General features: G+C 39.9%; 1 pseudogene; it reads left to right on the top strand.

Moving 5' to 3' along the window:
• The first annotated feature begins 1,070 nt into the window (after nucleotides 1-1,070).
• On the top strand, nucleotides 1,071-19,764 carry LOC119916702 (annotated as a pseudogene).
• The last annotated feature ends 1,164 nt before the right edge of the window (nucleotides 19,765-20,928 follow it).

Raw genomic sequence — 20,928 nt, 5'->3', positions numbered from 1 at the left:
GAATTTGGCGATTCTGATCTGACTATGTAAATCCTTAGTCGGGGACAGCCCTAGAATATACACAAGTAAAACACAATAGAAGTTGTTTTGATAAAAACTCTAGTTTTAAGACTGAATATTTCAACTGATGCTAGTGCATACTCGTATGTCTAACAAGATTACCACACTGCAAACCTGGGGCCGTATAATAATGCAGCAGAAGAATACTGTACATAATCCACAGAGATAGGGTTAATAAAATTTATTTTCACCCCAGGCCCCCCAAAACGGTTAATCTGGCTGAACCCCTATTGATATCCTGAAGACCTCTGCTGTAAACAGTTTTTGGCATCTTATTTGGCTCCTTTATAATGATATTTTCTACATGTTTTACTTCTGCATATTTTTGCTTACGTTCTTCCATATTGCAAGTTTATATTCCCTGCTAACATTAGTTATATTGTCACTGAAGGAGGCCTTTATTCTGTCACTATTTGTTCTACACCAAATTTAAACCTGAGGTGAATATCCTAAAGATCTTTTTTTTTTTACTTTCTTGTCAATTACTTGCTATTTTAGCTGGTGCTGTTTTGAAGACAATTTACCCTGTCCTTGTTTCCCATATTCTCCCATAATTCATAGTTCTGCTTTGAAATAGTTATTTTTGAAATAGTCAGTTACATTTTTATATGTCCTTCATTGGTTACATTTTGATATGTCTTTATTCTATCAATATTTGTTCTGCAGGAACAAAATTTATCCTCTTGGGTGTTTAAGTAAAACTCAAATTAAACTCATTAGATTACCCACAGCATAACACAAATGCGTGCACAAAATATGCACAAATACATGCACAAACTATGCACTATGTAGAAAACATGTCCTCAACCATATACAACGGTGCACCACAGTTTAAGATGCACGTCCTCACTCTTACATTTTCACAGTCAATTCGGGAAGAGAGCTTATTTTTAGTCCCCCTGCAGGACTATTACATCCCCTCTGTAACGTGTTTTCTGTTAATTCTCTGTTTGAAAAAAAAACACTTGACTCTGCAATAAAATGTATGAGAAATACAGATGCGGGAAAGACCAAATTGTTGCTATATTGGACCATCCACCGATGCAGCTGGTCTATTTTTAGCTGGGAACTACATCAGCTCTGACTGCAGACACTGCGAGGGGAAATCTCCAGCGCTGTTTTGCTGCTGTCTTCACCCAACCACTGACATTTCGCTCAAGCAAATTAAAGCAGGAGAAGGACAAACAGTAATGTAGGCTTATATTTGAGGTTTGTGAGCTAGTTGTGCATCTCAGACGCGAGAGAAAGTAAGACCGGAGAAAATACTGTCAAATTGTTTTTTTACGTGACATGGCTGTTCGCCAAGCCTCGTGGTGATGTGTTTTGACTATCATCATAGGCAAGCGTGGTCCCTCCTGTAAGAGCGCATGATCAGGGGCAACCCTGTCTGAAGCACCGCAGGTGGTCGGAGAGAGAGAGAGAGAGAGAGAGAGAGAGAGAGAGAGAGAATGAGAGAGAGAGGCGTGCTGCACATTGGTCGGGCTACTTTTCTGACGACACACCGACAATCGTCAACCTGTGGATAGAGCGCGCACGGGGCTCTGTTGTCTCCACTGCCACCCTCTCCCCTCTGACATCAATCCGGACATCCAGGACGCATGAACTGGGAGAGGGTGCCCGGTCGATTCCAGAACGGAGGAGAGGAAAAGAAAAGTTGAGGGGTCGTGCGCCACCCCCGCTTCATGAATGGCCGGAACATGGAGGAGATGCCATTCGAAAGAGTCAAGACCCGACGGAGGAAGGGTCACTGTCCGGCCGGTGCACGCCTGGGCGCCATCGCCTGCGAGGACGAGTTCAACAGCCAGGAGCTGGAAGCTCTCTTTCAAACTACAACCTGAAGCTGGAGCAGACCGCCACGCTCAAAGCGCTGGCGGTCCTCATCGTGGCCGCGTCGTCTCTGTCCCTGATGGAGCTGCTCTCCAACCCGCGTCTCACCTTGTCCAAGGGCTCCTACCCGGTGCACTGCGTGGTGTTCCTGTCGCTGTTTATCGTCACCAACGTTAAATACCTGCAGGTGACGCAGCTGCAGCAAATAGCGAAGCTGGCCCTGCTCTTCAGCTTCACCTTTGCGCTGCTCTGCTGCCCGTTCCCGCTAGCACTCGCCACTTCGGAGCCGGTGAGCGCCGGGACCCCTGAGCAAGGCGTGTGGCAGCTCATGCTAGTCACCCTCGTGGCTTACGTGCTGCTGCCGGTGCGGACGCTGCTGGCTGTGCTGTTCGGGGTGATGCTGGCTGCATCCCACTTCATTGTCATAGCGACGTCGGTCACTGGAAGGAAACAAAAGCTATGGAGACCGGTAAGTGCTGCACCTGCATCCTGATCAGCTCTTCAGTCACTCAACCAACTCTATTGCTTTATGCTTAGAATCTTTAACATTTTTTTTCACTTAAGCCATCATCATATCAAAGAGTTGAGTCCCCCTTTTACTCTAAAACCAGCCTTGAGCAGACGCTCCAGTGTAGAAGACTGTAGTTGTGGGAAGCTCTCAGCTGGGCTATGAAGTCTGTATGAGTGGTGCTGAGAAACATCACGCTCGCACGTCCAACTTTTCCTGGAGAAGAAAGATTTAAAAACCCCTGATCGATTTAGCTCCAGGGAATCGTAGCTGTAAAACTGGGAACGAGCACAAACTTTCACTTTTGCTTACCTCTGTAATGAGGCAGAGGAGGAGCTGTCCAGCTGTCGGTGCTGAAGCACGCAGTGAGGATCCTGCAGAGCCACGTACACAACTTAGTGCTGAATTTTCACTGGTCCTTGTGCCCCAGATTGTAAGCAGAAGTAATCATTTAGTATTCAGGATGTATTTTCACACATCAACATCATGTTAAATACAGTTTCTGAGATATTTCCTATAAGACAATCAGGTTACTCCTAAAATGAAGCTATCTACACTTGCCACCAGGTTCTGACTGTCATTGGGCAATGACCAGTTAAATCTAAGACTAATTCTTCTTGAATTGTTTTGTCTGTAATTTTTAGGTGGCATAAGATGTAAAATGATCAAGCAATCGACCAGGTTTTAAGAAAAAAATAAGAAAAATAAAGGTGATTTGTGTATTAGAAACACATTTTTTCTGCTTTTCAATTCTGTTCTCCTGGACCCTCAGATTTTTCTTCATCCCCAAGTTGGGAACCACTGCTAAAACATAAAAACATTCCTATGGTTCACACGAGTTTGACAAACTTACTTCATTAGCAGTAACGCATTAAATCAGTGGTTCCCAACCTTTGTGGATTGTAACCCCTCATCCCCAACAGATGGGAGCAGTGCAACCAAATGGTAATCTATTTGTAAATCTTATTTTTAGAGGCCAGGGGAGGTAAAATTACCCAGAAATGTACAAGAAAATGAAATTAGAGAAAATTCTGAAAAAATAAACATAACTTTGTGTAGCAGAAATGCCCCCCCCCCCCCCAAAGCATCTCCAGCTTTGTGTGATTAGAGTGTTCTTTGACCTTTCAGCTCTCACCTCCTAAGAAGCGACGACACAGAGTGGCTACAGAGTCCATCATCCAAATGAAGTGTTTGAATCAATAGTCTGTGATCAATAACCAATAATGCACTTTGTTTGTCAGCCTTTCCACTGTAAAGCTTTCATGTTGAAATCACTGTGTTGACCTTGATGTCTGCCATTCATTCCATCCCGTGGATTAATCAAGGATTGTGAAGTCTAATCTAGCCGGGATGTATGATTGTACACACAAATGCACATATCGACATGTGTGTTCCTTCAGGCTCACATGACATACAGTGAAAAAAGAAAAAGGCCACTGCCAGCTTTGTTTGGCATGTCTTTTCTTGTTTGTGTGCAGCTGGTGGCCAACGCAGTGCTATTCACCAGCGTCAACTTGTCGGGGGTGTTTGTGAGGATTCTCACTGAGCGCACCCAGAGGAAAGTCTTCCTGCAAGCCCGCAACTGCATCGAGGAGAGGCTGAGACTGGAGGATGAAAATGAGAAACAGGTGAGTCGTGAATTTACACACGCACACAAACACACACAAATGCACAAATAGAAAACAGCAGAAGGAGAGCGGGATGAGAAAGACATGCTTCCACACACCTCGTCTTGAGCGCGTATGTTCATGAAATCTTCAGTCTCTTGAGAAGTTTTTTTTTTTTTTTTGAAGGTTTCAGGTGCCAATGTATTCTAACAACATGCCCACAGGCACGCAGTAACTATGACAGCAGCTATTTAAGGAAAGAACAATTACTGTGGCACATGTACCAGTGCCACACATTCCACCCCCTCTGCACGCACACACCTACATGCAGCGATTTAACAAAGGAGCAATCAGGCAACTTTAACACACAGAAACACTTTGTTATGTACCGCACCCTACTCGCCCGCCATGTGCACGAAACACACCTACATCAGTTGTTTAATAGACAATTAATTGTCCCATGTATGTAATATGCTCTTACCTTTGTTATACACAACATTCGTGAGCGCACACGCACACTTAGCACCTGCGCTTTGTAGATTAGATGATGATATGCTGTGTTTTCCCCAGCAGTAACAGGCTCCCTTCTGACAGGTAATTACATAAGCAGATTGCTTCCATGGCCTCCCTACTCCAGGAAAGGTCACAGTTTATCTGGGTGAGTGAAACACACACAGGCCCCTGAATGGGATCTACCAACAGCCTCCAACCAGGCTGCTGCCTATGTGCCCACGTACAAACGTCTCGGATTTGAATTTCAGCCATCAAACAGGCCACTGGTTATCACTCATTCTTTGCTCAGGTCTTTGCTTTAAGCTGGATCCATAGGTTGTATTGATTCCTGAACATGTGTAGGCAATGTGCTGTATGTCTGGGTGGAAAATTGACTTCTTAGTTCAATAGCTATCTCAGAACCCTGAGGCACTGTGTAGTTTTTAAAAAACACAGTAAAATACAACCTGACATTACTCAAAAGTGTTTCTGACATCTGTAATAAGTGCTCGGACATAAACAACAAATTAACATGGTCAATTTGACCGCAACAAAACAATCCCAGCACAAGGTCTACTTAGCATCTTTATTCTAAACCTTTAAACTGTGACACAGTCTTCATTTGCAGATGATATTTCTTCAATAGTCATGGAGACTGATCTGTTGACATGTGAGCTCAGTAGCTGTTATGGTTTCTTCCATAGCAATTTAAGCATCTATGTTCATTCTTGACCTTGGATATAGTAATTTGATAAAAACGTCCCATCTAAAGGTCCATTTACTAGCTTTTGCCAGGGCTTTTAGTAGCTATTGAGCTCGTACTTCAACAGATCCATGACTCCATCTACGGATGAAGATTGTTTGTTATGAATGAAAGCTCCAGGAAAAAGGTGATATGTGGACGTTGAGTTAAACTGCTATTTCCAAACTCAAGAATGACCATGAAAAAAGCAACTAATACCAACATTGCCTTATCTGCCTACAATATGGTTAAGGATTGGTTATGTCTATGCAACTACCAGGTGTTATGGGAAGGTCAAAGGTCACGCCCAACAATCCAGCATGTTGTCTTCCCTAAAAGGTTTTGGGGTGCTACAACAATGTCATACTTGTATCTTAAGTTTTGAGAGAGAACACGTTATTCAGATGACCAAAAAGCCTGTTTGCCAAAAAGACCATAACTTACTTACTTACTAGCTTTTTCCATATCTTTCAACCACATCTCACAGTCTTTGTTTGGCTCAGTTTTTATCTCACGACTTTTTGTTTGGAACTTGGGTGATCTGTCTTCTTTCCATCAGTTATTTAAAGTCATAAACGGCCTCCTGTTGTTGCACGATTGAGGTTCAAGACACTTCCATGACAACTAAGCAAACTCCATCTGCTGCTAAAGATTGAATGATCTGGCCAAAAGCCTCAGTAAAACCTAGTAAGTGAACTTTGAATTAAGATAACTACAGTCAAGAATGAACTTTTTTTGCATAAATATAGCACAACAATTGAAGTTGAAGTGTTTGAACAACCATCCACTGCTGTCATTTTTCTGGTCTCAACAGCTCATGGATTTCTCCTTTGTTGTCATTAAATTATATGTCCTTATGTTCATCTGACTGCACTTTTAACATGAAAGTAAACCAGTCTTTCAGGTCAGGAGTGTTTTCCAAAGCCTTAGAATCATCATGCAAACTTGAACCACATGGTCAAATTTGATACATTAATCAGTTGGGTCACCGAGGCACCAAGAAACCTCAATGACATTTTCCCCCACTTTACTGTATTGTATAAATATTTCTATTTTGTTTGATATTTCCAACATAAATGATCAGGAATTAACTCACACCATATGGCCCTGTTGGCATCCAATACAAGCTACTGAGCTGAGTCTCTCAAATTTAGGAACCATTAGGCTTAGTAAAAATTATCCCATATACTGTATATTGTGAAATGACATGTAGTGGTCAATCATCAGAGGTAGCTATCCCTTTCATCCTCTGGCTGCATCAGACCAGTGCGGACAATCATGCAAACCACTGGGCAGGATTGATAAATGGTAAAATGTAAAACAAGTACATTGGAGAACTTGTGGTAAATTTGTCAGTAATTCATTTAATTGGATTAGCCAACTTGCCATCTGTTTTTTTTCAATTCAGTTTCCATAAAATGACAATGTATTGTTCAATATAGATTTTATTCATGGTGGGATACATGAATAAAATCTATATACTGTTAACACTGTGTCATCAGTCTGTCACACTGTAAGTCAATAGGCTTATCCTTACAGATTATTGCACATTTTCTTCTCTTTTCACCTCCATGCTATCTTTTTTTTTGTTCCTTTGTCATGGATATCTTCTTATGACAAGAATTAAGCTTAAAGAAAAAGGCTTTTTCTTCCTCCTGACAAAGCATTCACTTTCCACTCTGTGCAAACAAGTTGGATTCCTGAAGTTTCAAATTGTAAATTTTTTTGTGGGAGTTGCCTCCTCTTGTTAATCTGGAGGACAGGGATTATTCATGTTAATGTGAGAGAAAGTGAGCCAGTGGTTCATTAATAAACCACTATGAGGAAGAGCCAAGTCAAACAGAGCACACAGTGAATTACGCCTGGGACAGATCAGAGAAATGGGAATTATTGATGTGCAATTACAACACGTTCAGGAAAGAGAAATGGAAGAGATTAATAAAACCAGATGAATAATTTATTTCATTAAAATGGCCTCATCTTCACACTTTGGTTATCGCGATTTTTACTCCCGACACGTGTATTAGCGCAAAAGCTTGAAACACAAGCACATATGGACAAACACACAAGCATGCACATAAAGCTGCACTTTAATTTACCTTTTTTTATTCACAGATGAGGAGCAGTTGTGTGAATGGATGTACAATGTGAAGCGGTGTTGGAGGGAGACACAGGAAAGCCCCTTCTGCTTTTGTAATGCTGCCTCTCAGCAGCTATTCAGCTGAGCCGCCTGATGATTCATTGTGCATTCACAACCATTTGACATCCTGCTAGAGTTGTACTTTATGCTGCTGCTACTGAGACAAAAAAACAAACATGCTGATCTGTGTAGATACTACCTTAGGCTGTGCTTAGTGCTGAAAAGATTAGTTGATTATTGAAAATGAATTGACAACAATATTAACCCTTTAAGTTATACATTCTCCAGTTCTACCTTCTCAAATGTGAGGATTCAGCCCAGACTCTAAGTATGAATCTGTATCGGATGCTTCTGCACCTCACGATTTACAGCCAACATTCAGTGTCAATGCAAGAATTAGTGTATCTTTTATATAGCAAGACAGAAAGTAAAGCTGTGTAAGTCGGTGTGGTTAATGGGCTTGTACTGTGTTTAATGCAGAAGTCTGGACTTTGACTTCTGTCACAGACCAGAAATGATCGTTTATGTTATAGTTGGCTAACCCTAACCATGTGCCTTAACCACAATTTTCCTCTTAACTACACCATAGTGTCCACTTCCCATTGGAAAACAATAACACTGGACTTAGTAAAATGTCACTGAACAGAATTTAAAGTGTTGTTCTGTCACAATTTTGTGTCACTGCAAATGGAAGAGCTTTGGGCTTTGGACTGTAGGATGGACACCAGATATTACCTTGTGTTCTAAGATATTGTAATAGGCATTTTTTCACAATTAATTATTTACCTCAAATGATTAATCCAAAAAATTCATTGATAGATAAATAATCATCAGTTGCACCCCTATCTTCCTGTGGTCCAACATCTCGTTAGTTCAGTAACAGTTTTTGTCATCTAAAGTAGGGTGCAAACTAATTAATTTCCTCATGATTATTGATTTGATTAATCAATTATTTGTTTAGTCTATAAAATGACACATAATAGTGGTAATGCTCATTAAATTAATAGAGTTCAAAGTCTTAAAATTTCTTGTTTTCATTATTGTCCAATAGTCACAGATATTCAGTTGAGGGCTGCAACTAACAATTACTTTGATTACTGATTAATCTGCTTATTATTTTTCTTAAATCATCTGGGATTATCAGAAAGCTGTTTCATTGACTGAAAAAGCAAAGGTACACGAAGATACTCAGATCATATTAGACAAATAAAAACATCAAATCTTTTCAATAGAACAACTGGACCCAGGTTTTTTTTTTGCATCTGAGTTTGAATAATTACACAATAGATTATCAAAATAATTTGCGATTAATGAAGGAATCTGCCATTTTATCTGCAATTGAGTTTACAGTGTAAAAATAGCAACATATCCTCACCTTTAAGTTGCTGGAACCAGTAAATGTTTAGCAATTTCGCTTAACAAATGGATTTATCAGTTGATTGGTTCCAAAAATGAAATAGTTGTTGATTGATTTTGTTTTGATTGACTACTAGGTTGATTGAGTAATCATTTCACTGCTATAGTCAAGGCAGTATATTTATTTCTGGTTGCCAGAATAAGCAGTGTCTGGATGTTTGCACCGGAGCAAAGAGCAAATTGTTTGTATTTGTTTTCTTACACCTGCAGGAATACAAGCTTACACTGTGTACATTTTTGTCCATGTCTTCCTGTTTCCCTAAGTTCTAACACCGATAACCATCCCTCCTCAGGAGCGTCTGCTAATGAGCCTACTGCCCAGGAATGTTGCCATGGAGATGAAGGAGGACTTCCTGAAGCCTCCTGAAAGGATCTTTCACAAGATCTACATCCAACGTCATGACAATGTCAGGTATGGGGGTGTCATGACAACTGCGGGCCACAGAGGTGTGCGGAGAGGCTGGAATGTTTTGATCCAGGTGTCACTTGCAAGGTCAAGAATAGAAGGAGATCAATTAAAATAAGCCATTAACGCAAACGCAACTGCGTAAAGGTTAGAAAGAGAAAAGGGAAGGAGCACTGGTGCCTGTGCAGTTGTCACGACCAGTAGATTAGAAAATGCTTATTTACTCCGTCTCATCTATTTTTGGTGTTGTTGTAGTTTTGGAGACAGACTTTCTGATGTTAACAAGAATTTAGTGGCACTCAGGGATTGGGAAAGTGGAATTTGAATCCTCCAGTTTAAAGTTGTTCCCCTTTTTACTGGCAACAGCATACACTAGAGGAATATGAAAGCTGTTGCTTTACAAAATTACACATAATCATAAAGCCTTGGTATTAAATTACACCCTGGGAATTAATTGATTAGTGGATTAATCAATTTGTCTAGCGATGCAGCGATAAGTTGATTAATCGATTTTTGACAGAAGGCTAATCATTTAAATCATTTATCAAAGACAATGCCAAACACTTGCTTTTTCCAGCACCTCAAATACAAGGACTTGCTGTTATTCTCTGTTTCATTAGCCGTGTTTCCATCGAATTGTCAAGTGAGTATTGAAGCAAACTGTTAAATTGTTGTAAAAAAGAAAATGACAATTTGATCAATCAACCGGTTTGGAGTGAATAAACTTGGCTACAGCGTAGCTTTATCAGAAGTTGGACGTATAGGCTACGTTTAACATGGCTGTAATAAACAAAGTAGAAAAAATGAAAGTCGTGAACCGGACACAAAACCAGTTGCAAATAAACCTCAAAGAAGAAGAAGAAAGAAAAACAGTAGTGATGGGCTAAGCAGTTTTTCAGTGAATGGAATAGTAAGAATCGATTCATTGAAAATATTAATTCAAAGGATCCATTCACTGAATTGTTCATTTTAAATTTAAATAAAAATGAGGTACTACTTCCTACTTCAATACTTCATGACATGAGAGCGGCGGGCTTGAGTGACTCAGCGACTGTCTATCAATCAGGGCCAGGGCTCATGTTTATTGTTTGAGTTCAGTGAACGAATCATAATTCATAATTCAGTGAATTAATCATTATTCATTCACTGATTACAAATCATAATTTTGTAAACTACGAAAGGAGGTGAGATTTTTAAAAAGTTCATTGATTGACAAACATAACCTTGCTCATTTTAAATTTATTTTAAATCTAATGAGTGCAGATGCAGCACTGTGTATGCACTGTATGATACTATCCCATCTCTCATATTGCGTTCACAACTTGGTCTCAGGCAAGCAACACAACAATGCAATCTTGTAGCTATATGTATATATAATGTAAACAAACTCTGAAACGGACTGGATGAACAATTGAATTCTATATATCCCTATAGCTTTTCTCTTTTCAATCAGCCCATTAAGCGCATTACTCTTTCAAAAAAGGCAAAAACCACGTCAAACAAGCGTAAAAAGAAATTTAATTTACAAAGTTTTATTTTTGCCTTGACATCAAGTTTTTCTAACGCAATACTTCAAATTGTGCACAGAAATACAATGATGGAAACTAAGCTACTGTAAGTTGAATTTCTTTGGGGTTTTGACTTTGAAAGAAGCAATTGAGGGCACTCTTTTTGATTCTGAGAATTTGTGATGTTTATGTAATATTTTATAGAATATATACTATAGAATAAAAAACTAATTAGTTAGTTGATTTGTTGGAAAAATACTTTATATATTAATCAGTAATGAAATGATGATTTTTTCAGCCCAGCCACCTTTATTGCACTTTTAATGAAGAAAGTATTAGTGTGAGAGTGTGAGAACCTGACCTGACTTGGAGCTGATTACATTCGATTGAGGCAGTAAAGAGAAAAGGAGAGCTGTATCAGTGCTGCTGAGTGTGGGAGTGGAGGGCTAGGTAGCATGTCAACAGCACTCCTGTCGAGAGACAATCCTCTCCAGTCTATGTCTGCCTCTTTTTCTCTTTCACTGTCTGCCTATTTGCTCGGCTCCCACACTCAGTCACAGTTCAGGAACATCACTGCCCGTTCACCAGCCTCGCTGCCGCGCTGGCACTCGGCCAAACATCACGCTGCTAGACCCAGCAAACCAGCTCCCGCCCATCTCCAGGGAGCTGCTGCAAACACTCACATGCACATGTAAACACATGGTGGTTAAAGAAACCCCAAATGTCAGCTTTATTTTGCCAAGCAGGGGCGTGACATCTTCCTGATCTGGCCCCCCTTTGATGTGGCCCAGAGAACGTTTGATCAACGTTTCTTCACATACCTAAAATCTGCAATGTATGCACTTACCCGACAAAGACCTTTGGTGAATTATAACTCTTGTCTGTCAAAAATTGTTCTGTAAAAACTAAAAAGTAGGAGGTTGGGGTGGATGGATTAATAAAAAGAATCTTAAACAAGTAGTTTTTGTGCCTAAAGCTAATCTTGTGGAGGAAGAGCAGAAAACAATAATTTAAACTGAGTGTGAAAGTTCATTCTGGACTTTGGATGGGATAATGTGTATAATGTGTATGGTCAACATCCTGGTTAAGAGTATTTGCAAGCTAACTTTTGCTATGTAGCACTAAACATTAAGTACAGCTGAGGCCTTTGCATGTAATCCGTCATAAACCAGAGCATTGGAGACATTAAAACTGTGACCTGATGACGGCGCCTGATAATGGCGCCTGATGATGGCGGTTAAGGGATCGTCAAAGTAATTGAGATTCATCCTGAAGGGGAACGTGATTATCTGTACCACATTTCATGGTAATCCATCTAATAGTTGTTAGATTGTTGAAAAAAATATTGTTTTTGTGTCAGTATTAAAAAAAATTATACCCAGCTGTACACACAGCTCTAATGCTGATGCCTTTACTCCAGTGGGAGCAATGATTTTTTTTTTTTTTGGACAGAGAGTCAATAAGATCCATAACACCTTGTTTTGTTGCCATCTGGCCTGCCTCAGAGCAAATGAATGAGGGGCTAAGTAGCTTTCAACACCTTCCTCATCCCCACTACAGCAGCTAGCCAGCAGCAGGCTATTTAGCTCTCTAATTGATTTAGTGGTTGGCCTAAAAGACACTTTCACTTATCAGGGATGTGATTATGGTACTCACTGCTTGCTTCACTTTTGATCACCATTAGCTAATTTCTCTGCTACGGTGTGATCTGTGGGTATTTTGTGTCAGAAGTACTGTGTTTGTGCAGTTAATCTTGACCCTCTTTTTTTGTGGAAATGTATTTTTAGTGTAGTTTTTAACTACAGAGTCTTAATGAACACGAGGAAGAAAACAAATTTAAAATCAGCTGTCATGACAAGTTGAGCTTTTCACAGCAAATTATAATTTGTCTTTCTTTCTCTCTCTTCTGACAGCATCCTTTTTGCAGACATTGTGGGTTTCACCAGCTTGGCTTCTCAGTGCACTGCCCAGGAACTGGTCAAACTGCTCAACGAACTCTTTGGGAAGTTTGATGAGCTGGCTACAGTAAGTCCATAGTAATCCATAGTATAGTCAGTGTATTACCTATAGGAGATGGCGGTCGGCACACCCTTACTTTGAAGAACCAGACAGGAGTACCAGTACAGAAGCTAACCAATGTGCTGCTGTGGATGGGGGCAGAACCATATTTTAGCCAGCAAACAATATCAGTTAAAATGTACGCTATATTTAGAATATTTTCACCACTTTACTTGATGGGGAACTGAAGCCATATATCCATATATGCCCTCTTTAAAGCCACCAGACTCCTTTGACATCAACAGATTTTACCTTGCAAACACAAGAGTTCTGTTATTACCTCGTTAGGTTAGTTTGTTTGTGTTTTCGTGGTATTTTAAAGGGTTAGTTCTGATCTGAATTAACGTCGTTAAAGTTCAGTTCCCCTTAGGTAAATTAAAATTTATGAGATAATGTCACTGAGCCATCACAGCCAGCCGGGAGGCAGTGGGGGAGGCAGACTGGCTACAAGTGACTAAACAGTTGGTGAGCTCCTGTTTCGCCTGTTGTTCCTCTGCAGCACAAAAAGCCTCCAAGAAAACAAAATGTATTATTTAGTCCTGGAGCTCATTTATTATGCCAAGTCATATATTGATCCAACAGTTAAGTAAAGTTGGAGAGGCTGACTGGCGTGTAGGAGGAGGAGGAGGAGATGAAGGTCAAGAAGGAGAAGGAAGTGGAAGGGTGTGAAAGAGAGATGAGTGAACCGATTTTTAGACATAGGGGAGATAAGGGCTGAGCATGTAGTGTGTGTGTGTATGTGTGTGTATGTGTGTGTGTGTGTGTGCTACTGGGACTACTGCACTCGATAAAGAGATAGAGAGTGTGTATAGTAGCATACACTGTACATCAGTAAGCCTTTGTTGCATTGTTCTCAGGGAAAGAAGGTGAGTGATAGGTTATCTGCCGCCATACTACTATAATCATTTAGTACTGTATGAGATGCATACACACAGACGCACACACATATCCTGCATACTTCTATAGTTGTGAAGACCGTCATTGACATAATGCTTTTCCTGGACCCTTACCCTAACCTTAACCATCACAACTAAAATGCCAGCCCTAATCCTAAGCTAAACCTAATTCTACCCTAACCCTTAAAACCAAGTCTTAACCTTCAAACTGCCCTTTGAAGTTGTGAGGACCGGCCAAAATGTCCTCACTTTCCAAAAATGTCCTCACTCTGTAGGTTAAAATCTTGTCGGTCCTCAGTATGTAGGAAGTACAAGCACACACACAGACAGACAGACACACACAGAGTTAAATAACCCACTTGCTGCAGCTGTAAGAGATAGCAGTTGACAAAATCATCTTAACCCAAGGTGCCGTTACCAGCACTGGGGCTTTCTAACGCATCTCATGGTCTTCATCAGGAGTTGGTGGTGACCAAACTAGAGCTAAAAGAAAGTGAATATTGGAGTTAATTCCCCCTTGTGGCCATAAATAGATACATGCAGCTTTAAAAATTACCAAATTTAGAAATTCTGGATGTGTGAACATTAAACAATAATTAAAAATACTGATACAGCTAAAATTGATAATAACAATAAATGATAGCGTGTTTTCTTTGCTTGTGTTTTTTACAACAGATTTGGAGTTTATGTTAAATAGCCCGAAATCCATCCAATTTTAGGGATAAATTCCTAATATAGAGCAACTTTAAAAACATCTTTAAAATGCTTGAACACTACAGTGTTTCATGCACACATTTTGCTCTCAAAGCAGCCTAGTTAATCATTAAATAATGATTAAAATGATTTCTAATTGTTATACGTGTATGTTGTGATCGTAAAATGGATCTCATCAAGAGAAGATGATCCAATGACTTATAAGTCAGTTGTTCCCATTATGTCAGTTACACCACATTCACACTGAACTCTTCCTCTACCAGGATAAGAGGTCTCTTCAGACAGTTTACTCTTGCTTTCTGCATGCGCACACACACACACACATACACACACACACAAAGTCACATGATCAGCAGGATTATCCCTCTTGAGTTCATTCTGCATCTCAACAATCAGTCATGACTTAACGCGGGGAGAGAGACAGAGGGGGAGAAAGAGCAAGATACGAGGTGACTTGTGTGGCTTGCTATCTGTGCTCCAGCACTCAGAAAGCTATTATATGGAAATCTTGTGATGAGGATATATTGCATGCATGTGTGTGAGTGTGTGTGTGTGTAGCTGCAGCTGCATCCTAATTCAGATTTATACCCTATCGTGTTAGCGAGGGAGAAATTCACTTTCAAACTGGCTCTGTCACAGCTGCTCAGTCTGTCTGACTGCTGTATGCTAACACAACACATTTATTCCCTGGAGGCTCAACCTAAACTTTGGGGACACTGATTTTTCCCCCAGTAAACAAACCATCCCCAATCAGCTGGCTTAAAATCCCAAATTTCCAAAAACACACGCAGATACTTTTCTCTTGCGATATGGCTTTCTGTCAGCTGACAATTTCTCTATCATTTCTGTTCACAGACACACACACACACACACATTTCTGTTCCCAGCGCAGGGATAATCATCCACGTTCTGAATTCTCATATCCTCCCACGCCAGAATCTTTCTGCTCCCGTGAGCAGAAAACCAGAGCACCCCCTCTCCTCTCTTCTCATCGCCGCCTCTTACCCTGCAGTTGTCATGAATCCTCTGTATTTGTGTGTGTGCACGTGTGTTTGTCACTCAGAGGCTGCCTGCAGGCTAAGCTTTGTTGGGTCTACCATAACGATTTTTCTGATGACTGTGAGTGACACAGTGCCAAATGGAAACCCTGTGTGTGCGACTAAACCGCAGTACCTGTACAGTATGTTTACATGCCACCGTGCTGCTGTTTGTGCTTTTCTGCAGGTATGTTTGTGTGTGTTAATATGTTGTTAAACATTTGAGCGTGTGTTGGTGTTTTTGTCAGTGTCATCACTGCAGAGTTTGTGCACAATGTGCACTGTGACAAATAGCTGATCTGTCTGGGAATGTGTGGGCGGGATTCTACTTCAAGAGCATGTCGGAGCAATTAGAGTTGGCCTCAACTACAAACACACACATGGTTGCACAAATACACACATCTGATTTACATGAGCAGAGATGCAGCTGCGGCATCCATGCAGTTTCTGTACAGTCAGATCTCATGTAACAGGACTAAAAATACACTCTTTGTCATTATTAAGTATGAATAATTTTCAGGTGGCAAATGTGGTCTGCGATGTACATGATTTAGTTCCATCAGTGTTTTGAGTGCTTTGTCAAACTTTTTAGAGTCATCAAGTTTAGCGTTTCATCAGCAGAATAATAGGTTTAAGAATAGCAATGGTTCTGTCATAATTAGTAAGCTGTGATAAGGCATTACCAGAGAATTTCATTTTACTATGCTGTTTTAACAGTCTTCAGCAATGCTAGTGGCTTTGTGAGGCTAAACGTGCACAGAATGGTGCTTTTAGTTAAATGCTAACGTCACAATGCTAACCTACAATGACTTTAGCATGCTAACATTTACAAATTAGCATTGACACAGCTGAGGCTGATGAAAATGCCATTTGTTTTTACAGGTATTTAATCATAAACCACACTTTTGGCTAAATTAAATTATTTTGACCTTCTGATGGCATTAAAGGAACAGTGATCATCAAACTTATTACAATCCATCCTGAACCACATTTCAAGGCAATACATCCTATAGTTTCTGTTTCAGTTTGGACCAGCGGTGGACCGACCAACAGACATTGATATTGCCATCCATACTAAAAAGGAGTAGTAGTGACTTGGTTAAAAACCTAACTATTGGCCCTTTACCTCCATTCCAACCAATGAAAACACATTGCTTTAGTATTACTGACATTGTCCCTCTGTCCGTCTCTTTGTGTGTCTGTAGGAGAATCACTGCAGGCGGATAAAGATCCTGGGGGACTGTTACTACTGTGTATCGGGACTGACCCAACCCAAGGCAGACCATGCCCACTGCTGTGTGGAGATGGGACTGGACATGATTGACACAATCGCGTGAGTCACACACACTGACATACAGATGCACACCCATCTTCTCTATAACATGCATCTGAGCACACACACATCTGTAAAGGTCAACACATGAGGTTTAATTGTATCTAAATTACAATGCATGAACATTACATTATATACTAACAGAAATGGGAGGCTTTTTGTTTTGCTAAAGCTGCTGTTACCTCCAATTAGAAAGTTAGAAAAATTAGTTTGTCTGTCTGGTAATTTGCAGAATGTGTCATAAATTCATCAGATTTTAATGAAATTTGTTGGAAAGTTAGTCAAAAAGAAGTCAAGGAACGAATGGTCTGTTTTCAGAACAGATAACGTCACCATATATCTATTTATAATGCATGTTTTAGCCCATAACCCTGAACTGAGAGATGTACAAACAAATTAGAATTTTCAACAGTTTTTTCAGTACCACTGCTACAAACTTTACCTAATCTTCACCAAATGTGACACATACCAAATTCTTAAATAAAACTGCTATTCTATAGCACAAGCAAATAAATTCTGGTCATCAATGAAGGTTGGGTAAAATGTATTGGGTGGATCAGTGGGGTGGGTGGTGTGATTACCTATAATTTAAAACCACTAATACCATCAGTACAACATCAGTCATGTCATACTGTTCTTAACAGAACTACTGTTTTATTCGTCAATTATTTCCAAAACCCTGTTTCAGCTTTACGACAGATTTTGATCAGAGATAAAAAGAGTATTTATTAGTCATTGTCCCTGCATCACCCAGTTTTCCCTTCACATTGTCTACATATTTATTAGTAATACATGATATAGGAGGAGTTTAGCAGCAAGAAAGATGTTGTTTTCCCCCAAAGCAATGTTAGAAATATCCATGTCTATGTCTTAATTTTGACAACAGATCAGAGACAAACTGAGACAAATTGAATTTGTGACAGTTTTGCAATCACAAAGACACTTGGTACACATGCATTCCCCTCCCCCTCCCCCTCCCGCCACCAGCATGTTGACACACATACACACACATACAAACACACACCTCATTTCCTTGTGTGAATACTCGCCTGTCATGTTCCCTTTCCCCGCTGCTCTGTCTGAATGGATGGATGTGGCTGTAGGAGACCTTTATCTCAAAGGACAGGTGCTGCCATACACGTGCATCCCTCTGTGTGTGTGTGTGTGTGTGTGACATCCCTCCTTCAGACCGGGCAGATCACGTTTTCTTTTCCGCCACCCTGTAAACATACACACAAACATCATCAAGTGGCTGACCTTTCGCTGGTGACAACGGGCTTTGTGTAGTGATTTACAGGAGAGGAGAAGCTTTGGAAAAGTCCTGCTTTATCTCCTGTGCACCACAACAAAGGGAAGTGAAGGTGGTCTGCACACATATCTGTACATACCACTGTAAAGAATGTTATTTGTTTAGACTATGCTGAGTTTTTGTCCAACATAGTTCAGAAGAGTTTTAAGGCTTTTGGAGGAAGAAAAGGAAACCACAAACGTGTTTGTGAGTGCATATCTCTAGGCGTGGCAAATAAAATGTTCAGAAATGTTTAATATGCATTTGGATCCAATTCCGCAATCACATATAGTACCGCATAGTGATTGACAATTCAATCTATTAAGGTAAATACTTCCTTAGGAAAGAGCAACAATGCTGAGAGTCTACTGTGATGCAAGCAGTCCTATGAGGCTGTTCATAGGCAGAGCGGTGCTTTGAGATAAATGCTAACATCAGCATGCTAACAGGCTCACAATTACAATGCTAACATGCTGATGTTTAACCAGGGTGAGAATTATACAGTGACAACCGGGGGGGTCGACTTTTTTTCCAGTTGAAAAAGGAAATCCAGTACAGCTCAGGAGCGGGCTTCAGTAAACTAAAATCTTAAAATGCTTACAATATCCTTGATTATTTAACTGATGTGTGCAGATGATAACTTAAATTCATTGCACCAGTTATTATCATTTCAAGTTTTAAGTTTCAACTTTTTTTTGAGCAAAAATCTCCTTTCCTCTTGCTCATCTTGACTGTGAATGAAATGTAGCCTAATCTGCATTCAATAAAGCAGTAGTCAGACACTGTTGGGGAGTTGGGAAGTTTTAGGGCCACTATAAATAATATTAAAGAGAATACTGTTTAGACCTGCTCTATATGAAAAGTGCAATGAGATGCCTTTTGTTGTGAATTGGCGCTATATAAATAAAACTGATGAAATAACACACCTGGATTTTAACATTTACCTGGGCAGGTAAAACTCCTGAATTCCACAGTGAAAACAGTGATGCACTGGACTGAAGCTGTGCTGCAAGTGATGTGGGCAGACAAGACGCTAATGTCAAGGTTAGGAAATGGTACGGCCCCATTTGGAGTCAGAAATCATATTTCAAGTTTCTTGAATATAAGGCATCAGTATGGAAAATAGATTGTAATATTTATAATGACGGGTCCGAGCCTTAACTAGGGGGGTCAACCCCCCCAAATTCATCCCGTAATTCGAACCATGTGTTTGACTGGTAGACAAATGGCAATCCAACTAGTAGTTGTTGACATATTTCTGGACCAAAGCTGTGGACCCAGTGAAGACCCACCAACTCATCGGCTTACATTGCCATACCTGGAGCCTCGCATATTCTTCGATGCACACCTGGGACCAGATCAGCACCACCAATACTTCTACTAATATCTGATCCATTGCCTAAATGTCTACCAAATTTTGCTCAAGTCTGTGAACAGTTTTTTGAGATCCTGCTAACTAACTAACAAACAGTGAAAGATGCAGGAATTAATCATAACCTCCTTAGTGGCGGTTACATTTTCTTGGTTTTGTTTAAACAGTTTAAGAGATTAACCTTCCTCACCCCCCTTGCAGGTCTGTGGTGGAGGCGACAGAGGTGGATTTGAACATGCGTGTTGGTCTGCACACAGGACGGGTGCTGTGTGGCGTGCTGGGCCTCAGGAAATGGCAGTATGACGTCTGGTCAAACGATGTCACACTGGCAAATGTGATGGAGGCCGGAGGCCTGCCGGGGTCAGTGCTGACTGTTACACCCACTGAAACTGGACTCGGTCACAGTACAACACAACACGCACACACATTCAGTCACACAGTCTCCCAGCAACAGAGATAGAATACAGCCTTACGATGTGTGCATCAAATCACAGTAGTTATTGTTAATATATTCTTTCTGCATATGCACTACAGCAACACCATTCTATTTTAAAATATAAGGCTGACATAATCATACCAGTTTATTACTTAGAACACAGATATAAAAAATCCATTTAAAGACACAAAACAAATGTGAATTTAGCCAGTGATTATGATACACCATCTCTACTGAGAGCTCATAATACGCGATCTCTATCTAATAGTTATGAGAGCTGTCATAATAATAAGATAGTTTTCTTAATTGTGAGCTTGTTTTCAGATCTTGTAATTTATAAGAAGAGTTAAAAATTATAAAAGATGTAGTAAGGATTCATAATTATGAGTTTTCTTATTAAGAGATATCTGGTAACGCTGAGCTCCATGTAATTATGCGATATGGAAGTAAGAATGTAAAACACATAAAAGAACAATATCTTATAATTGCATGATATATACAGTTTCATCATTATGATAAATACGGCAAGTGTTGTTTATAGAGCCTGGTGGACACTGGATTAAAAAAAAAATCCAATAGCATTATTTCAGATATTAGATTTCCACTTAATTAGGGCATTTAGAGCATATTTTTGCACAGAACAAGACTGTGGATTATATCTCGCTTCTACACTAAAAGCATATTTTTATTGGCAGTTGCAAATTTATACTCATCAGATGGATATCTCATTTTATCTCAAATCAAAAATAGCAAAACACACTATCAAAGCTTTGTCATAGCAGGGCAGCATCTCTGAGCATAACCAGTGATGTGTACACACTATGTTTTTGCAAATTACAGGGACTTTATTGTCTGTTGTTTCAGAATAAACAATACTTGCCATGCTTATAACGAAATATGTTATCTAAATGCAGTGGCATGGATTTTTATCTGAGTTTATTATAGATTTTCTTGGTTTTAGTGTTGTCATGCAATTTGTTAATGATAGTTAAAAGATAAAATAGAGCTATCCTTTTAAGAAGTCATCATCTTTCATATTTGGTTTTTAAAAGTTATTGGGATTAAATTACTTCGCTTTGACGCAGTTT

This window comes from Micropterus salmoides, unplaced genomic scaffold, assembly GCF_014851395.1.
Source record: "Micropterus salmoides isolate LMB-PRFRI ecotype aquatic unplaced genomic scaffold, ASM1485139v1 Ms_hic_scaffold_2104, whole genome shotgun sequence".
Lineage (NCBI taxonomy): Eukaryota > Metazoa > Chordata > Actinopteri > Centrarchiformes > Centrarchidae > Micropterus > Micropterus salmoides.
The sequence above is the reverse complement of the archived record's forward strand: the minus strand, read 5'-3'. Positions and strand labels throughout refer to the sequence as shown.